Consider the following 7116-nt stretch of genomic DNA (forward strand, 5'->3'; position numbering starts at 1 on the left):
TGTAGATTTTTAACATGAACTTGCAGAAAGCTGACAGTGCCTACCCACTAAAGAGATCACAGCCCATTTGACCAGAAGTTGAACATTTCCCATCTAGAGTAATCCAGTCTTTAAATCACTTAGGAACTATGAAAGCATGCCAAGATTGAAAAAAATCCTTGTGTAAATACATCCATCCCATTGATTGGTAGAAGTCTGCTCTTTATCTCAACTGGCATAATTCTATCTTCTTCATCACCGGGGCCCTGTCTCTTTTCCCTTAATCCTAGTTCACACTCTCCGGATCCTCAGCAACGTAGCACTGGCATTTCCTCATGGTGAGCTGGAGTCCTACCATGCCTGCTCTGTAACTATACTCTGTCCCAAAACTTCCTTAAATATGGAGTAGGATTTTAGCATTTATCCGTCTGTGTTGTTACTTTTGATCTCCAAGACTATTTTAATTTTCCTCCTTCTCTCTGCGTTCACTCCAATTGTCTTTCTGCTGTTTTTTATTACTATTATTATTATAAATCAAAAGAAAACCAAGAGAAGGCCTGTATGTGATCATATTCTGTGACAAAACGTGGCACTCCTAATTCAAAGAAAGTAGATGATGAACTCACTTTTGAAGGGATCTGGGTTAGTGACTTAAAGTCGAGTTATCAATAAGATTTTTATTTAGGTTGGCTTTTAAGAAATGCATCTCAAACAGAACAGGTTGAAAAATTATTCTTCTTTATGAAAATTTAACCAGTTCACTTTGCCATGCTGTAGTATTCTCTGTTGATAAACACACATTTTATTCAGCTTGATTCAATTCTGTGGGCTGTTTATTTTCATGTCCTAAGCTCCTAAATTCCTTGCAAGACAAGTAGAATCAAAAAGAAGGGATTAGGAAGGTGTAAAGCTTAGCAGAAACAAGGTTCACAAGAAGAAACAAAATCCATTGTTGGCATAAGATTTACTTATTAGTGTGGAATAAATTTGAGCTTTTAAAATACCGTAATGACGCTTTACATGGAATACACATTCAAATGACACAACTTATAATTTTGTTTTTGAAAACTGACTTTTGCACTTATACAGCCATTCTCATATTAGTAGATGTAGTGACCCAGCACTAAACAGGTCCTGTAAATTATTCTGTGTCCTCTGGAAATCTAACTCAGACTGAGATTTGCAGATTGAGGCTTGAGTTTGCTTATTAACACACCGGTGCTTGAATATTAATGGGGTGCACACAAAGATGCCTTGCTGAGGAAAAAAACATGAATCCAACAGTTGGGGCTGATCAGCTAATCTTAATGATCTCTAACAATAACAGCAGGAACAAAAAGTCCCAAAATAATCACCCCTTTCAATGCTATCTCTCTTAAGCTTTTACTTTTTCTTTCGCTTCTTTTATTTTAATGGAATGGGGCGGAGGATTGTGATGAAATGGAGTCCACAGGTACCTTGAAAATTCTCTGAGAAGTAAAATTATCTGTAAGTTACAAAGCATCCATCTAAGGCAAGTGAACATGACTCACCCTTGTCAAGAATTAGAAAATCAAACCCTTTAAAATTTGTTCTTTGTTAAGGAAAGAGCTTTGTTTCTGAGGATCTCTTCCATTTTAAAATTTAGCCTCAGAGAACCTTATAGTTCATTTTCAACTTCCCGTTCAAGACTACGTGTTCTACATTTGGTTGACAGTATTTTGAACCAATTTGGTAGATTTAAGAGCAATTCCTGAGAGAAATTTTACACCTGTCAATTTTAAGGAAGGAAGGAAGGAACAGGGAGAAAGAGAGAGAGGAAAGAAAGAAAGAAAGAAAGAAAGAAAGAAAGAAAGAAAGAAAGAAAGAAAGAAAGAAAGAAAGAAAGAAAGAAAGTCATTAGCAGCTGACATTTATTTCTTGAGAACTAATTTGAATTCCATCAGCTCCAGTTCCATTTCAGTGTTCAACTAATTTTCCAAGGAAAGTAGTGAAAGATGACCAAATGTTGGGCTCACATCATGCTTATGAGAGAAAAGAAATGGGTTTAAACTTTGGTTTGGCCAGACCCAGGTCAATGCTGATGTATGGCTAGTGAATCACTGCATGAAAACTCTCTGCCACTTTCTTCATTGTTTGTTGCAACTCTACCTATTAAGTAAATACATCTGTCTTTTTAAGAAAGGAAACAATACATTTACACTAGGGGCGATAGCTGAGTCAAATGGAAGATCTACTTTTTTTCCCCTCTAAGAAATCGCTGTGTTGCCTTCCATAATGTCATACCTATTTATACTCGTAAGGACAGAGTATTGGGGATCTTTTCTGTATATCCTTTTCCGGTTTTATCTCTTGATGTTTGATGGTAGTCGTCATAACCGGGGCAAGGTGATGTCTTAGCGTGTTTTTCATTTTCATTTTCCTGATTGCTAGTAATCCTAAGCACTTATTTTTTTCTTCTGCTTATATTCTATTCCTGAGTATGAACTGAAAAAAAGATGAAAGCAGTATATGAAAAGGATACATAATGTCACATTTTATAGGAACTCAATTGAAAAACCTGTGGAATTGATCTGGTTGTCAAGTAAAAGATAGAGAAAGAATACATGCACAGACATGGAGAGGAATAGAACCCAGCCATGAAAGAACAATGGCAGCAAATGGAGTAGTTAACATATGAAGAGAGGATAGAAAGTTTGTGGGTATCAATTCATTGGATATATACATATATTTATAAATATTGATTGACAGCATCATACATAAATAACAATATGTTCTTGTTCCACATGTTGAAAAGAAAGAAATGCCAAGGGTGAAAAATGATGTCTCGGGTTACTGGCAATACTTTATTGTTAATTTGAGTGCTGTTTATGAGGTAATTAGTTGACAAAAAAAAACATTGATCTGTAAACTTAAGTGCATTTGTTGATATGTATATTATAAATCTTAATAAATAAAAAACAAAGTGGAATTATAAGGTGATATGAATATCTCATGAAATTTTGAATCCTATTTATGTGCTATATGTATGCATTTATGACTGCATAGTTAAGTGTTCATTCATATATAAATGTGCTCATACATACATAATTCCAAACAACGAAAATTAATGATAAAAATTGCCTTCTAAGATAAATTTTGGGATAGTATTTAATTTTTCTCCCTTACAGTTACACTAGTATTGCTGAATAATTGCAAAGGACCAAATATTTGCTCTGTAAATCTTGCAATAACCTCTGAGAAAAACTCTATACAGATCTGACCTAGAAATTCTTACACTCAACCCAGTCAGTTTTAATAATTCTGTAGAGCTATTTTCAGCAATAATATTTACAAATGCTTAAATTTTTTTTAAAAAAAATTCAGGAATTAACTTTAAAATTTGCATCATCTCTGTATGAATTAGTATTAGCATCTTCTGCTGTCACCCATCGCAATCATGTTGGCTCAACCTTACATCACCGGAGTAGGCTGATTTCATCGGCTTTCAGCAGGCAGGTTGCAGTGTGTCCTGCAATGCACGTTTCTCTGCCATTAGAGACCTATTTAAAGTAGGCCCCTCGCTACTCTCCCCACCCTCCCAGAGGTGTTACTGTGGTTAGAATCTAAGAGAGATCCAACTTTACAGGTCAGTACTTGGGTTTAAGGCTCTGGGTCAGTGCTTCTCAAACCATTTGCAGTGAAGGAAGACTTCATATATTTTTCTCACCCTCAGAGACTCATCTTTTTGTAAGATATAATAAAAGTGAATGACTAGAGAAATGATCACATCCTTGGATGTCACAGAAATGTCAATTTGCAATTTAGGTTTCTAAATGCTGTGAAAGTCACTCCTTCGGCCGGCATTATCTGTTGCAGCGCTCAAGGTCTTTATTACAGAGATACACTCTTGCAGAAGGGCATGGAGGTCCTGATCCTTCTTGGGACAAGAGGGCCAGGAGTTGCTCTGCAACACCCTCTCAGTGTTACACTGGTGAGTGGACAAAGCCCGAGTGTTATCTTTTAAACAGCATCCGGTGAAGATGTTGCTTCTTTTGAGACTAGCTCTAATTTTTTTCAGACGGTATAATAACGCAAAGATGATGGCAGTGATCATAAAAAGAACAGTGATAAAGAATAGGAAAAAAAGAAAGGGAAAAGGAGGGAGGAGATGTGAAAGGGCTAATGACTGCAATGTTTGCATCTATTGATTTGGCCTTTGTCCTGGAACTCCGAAAGCATGAACTGCAAGGCTAATTAAGGGGCCAGTGGCACTTCACTCCGTGTACACTGAGAATTTCTCTTCCTCATTTGTCCTACAGAAGCTCTTAAAAACCTCACTGGAGACAGCAAGGGCAAATATTGAGACATCAAGCCATTAGCAATTGTCCTAGTACTGGCTTCTAGTGTTTAAGATGGATGAAAATCCTGGCTAAACTCTGGCTGGCAATTTCTAGAAGCTGTGTTACGTTACACTTACTACCATGTTCTGCTCTCTTCCGTTTTGCTTGAGGGTGACAAAGTGTAGTCATGACAACCTTGATGGGGTTGTTGCCTGCAAATTTCTCCAACTCAATTCTGATAAATGCAAAACAACTGTAAGAAATGACAGAGTCTGGTAATTCATATTCTGCAAGTAAACACACATAGCCCTGATTGTCAGTGATGGCTGTGAGGAGGAATTTGGAGCGTTTCAGACCATTTTAGGGAATCACTCTCAGTGACTTCTTTGTATTATAAAGTTCATCCTCATCACCCCAGAAGGTGGCTATTTTTAACACCTGTTAAAGTTATTTAAGTAAATAGACTTTTGCAGAAAAGCCTGATAGGATCCAATAGAGCAGAAAAGAATAAACATTTTGCCTTAGTGAACACTCTGGTGGAAGAAACTTAGAAAAAAGTTTCATTTCCCGCTTCTGACTTGTTTTATTGAGCCTGTATGCCACTTCCTGAAAATTTCTAAAAGGCTGTCCAATATTTTTGCCCATTGTTAGAGTTTCATTACAGTATGATAAATGCTCCAGCATAATTAAACCTCAAATTCCGATGATGAGGTTTAATCTTCTGTTACTGGTGAATATTCTTCCTACATTATCATCGACAAAATAGAAAATGTATGCATTTTTGTGAAACTCATTTCAGAAAACAACTTGCTAGACTCATTTAAGCTCGTTGTCATCACGACTTTAAGGGCAGTTATGTTTACACATTCTAGCATCACTTACACCTGAATTTTTATATAATCCTTTGTGCCTTTAAGTAATTTGACCTTACAAAGGGCACTCTGTTTCTTTGATGGTGATTTCTTTTTATTGTAAACATACGTAGCAGTCCTACTGACATCAAACACTTTTGATGACTACTGGCTGAGACAATCTGATAGGTGATCTATCCATTGCCTATCACCAAATTAACGTGCGATACACATGAATTTGTTAAAGATCACATTTTCAGTACGGTTACTCTCAGAGTTCTGTATCGATGTCGCTCTCACTCATCTTTACGGCCAGCAAAATCACAGCTCATTTGTTTCGATCAGTCACGTTGTTTCCAAAGCAGTCTAGGCGATATATTTGATGATACCTGTCTAGAATAAGAAGCGCCACTCCGTTTCCATTTCTTATTTTCATAATGTATTGGCGCGAGGTTTTCAATCTATATACAACTATTTTCATTTCTCAGGAGCTGATCTTAAAAACTATCATGGAGATCAGCTCTTGGACATGACACTGGCAAAGGGTCATAAGTTCCTTCTCAGAAGTTCGTATACTGCTCTCACGATAGACTTTGAAACTTCTCCTGAAAGTAGCCATCTCCCTATTGGCAACTGTAGCAGCCATGTTTCTCAGCAGTTAAGAGAACAATTATTTAAAAAGAAAAACAATAAAGGTTTGATAAAAAAAAATTGAATAATACAATAATTTTTCCTAATTATTTTTAGTTGAGTTGGCATAACTTGAGTTTGAAATAATGCATTAACACTCAAAGAAATACATCTGTTTTTTCAAAAATAAGTGTTCCTGGATCTCTAAAGAAGAGACATAATTGCTAGATTCATTATATCAGTGTACTTTAAGGCTTATCATTGAGTAGCAATGCAGCACAGAGCCCAATGGCTGAGCCTCACGTCTACGCTCTTCCTTCGCAGGATGTATGACCTGACGTGAACTTCGTCTTTCAGAATCAGTTTTCCAATCTACAAAGCAATAGGATGAGTTCATACCTCTAGAGTTTGTGCAGTATTAAGTGAATCAATGCATGCCAAAGAAAAAGTAAAATAAAAATTAAAAAATCAGTCTGGAAGGTATTATTGTTAAGATCAAAGCTTTATACCCTTTAGACTGCTTAATTGTGGCTAAACCTGGTTGCAAATTGTTTTTATACAAAATGTTCCCAGGATGGCCTCTTTCCCTGAGATAATGTGCTCCAAGCACCCTCAAAGTTAAATATGCAGTAAATATTCCTTGGAATTAAACAGAACAGGCCCGGTGCGATAGCCTAGCTGTTAAAGTCCTCACCTTTAACGCTCCAGGATCCTATATGGGCACCAGTTCTAATCCCAGCGGGCCCCGCTTCCCATCCAGCTGCCTGCTGGTGGCCTGGGAAAGCAGTCGAGGGTGGCCCAAAGCCTTGGGACCCTGCACCCGTGTGGGAGACCCGGAAGAGGCTTCTGGTTACTGGCTTTGGGTTGGCTCAGCTCCAGCCGTTGCAGCCGCTTGGGGAGTGAACCATCGGACAGATGATCTTCCTCTCTGTCTCTCCTGCTCTCTCTGTATATCTGCTTTTCCAATAAAAATAAATAGATCTTTTTAAAAAAGAAATAAGAAAAGAAACTGTTTAATTCCAGAGGCACATCGCTTCTCGGCCTTTTGGCTAAGATCAAGTGTAATTTCCAGAGGCACGTGAGAAGATTAAAAAAAATGCATAAGAAGCTTTACTTGTAAAGACTTTCAGCCACACTGTTGCTGAGAATCCTTTATCCTACCTAATTCATAGCTTGTCAATCAAGTCTACACCCTAATTTTCAAGCCTGAGTTAAATGAATGAAAACTTTACTTGGATCATTATATAAATTGATCAATTGTTCATCAAGACTTGATATTAGAAGATTCTTTTTGGGAATTATACACTCAGGACAATCCAAATTCTCTATGTTACTGTCCCCCAAATGTGTTCTGA

General features: G+C 37.2%; 1 pseudogene; it reads left to right on the forward strand.

Moving 5' to 3' along the window:
* The first annotated feature begins 6790 nt into the window (after positions 1-6790).
* LOC118760365 (U2 spliceosomal RNA) lies at positions 6791-6915 on the forward strand (annotated as a pseudogene).
* Positions 6916-7116: the final 201 nt, after the last annotated feature.

Source organism: Ochotona princeps, chromosome 28 (genome assembly GCF_030435755.1).
Source record: "Ochotona princeps isolate mOchPri1 chromosome 28, mOchPri1.hap1, whole genome shotgun sequence".
Taxonomy (NCBI): Eukaryota; Metazoa; Chordata; class Mammalia; order Lagomorpha; family Ochotonidae; genus Ochotona; species Ochotona princeps.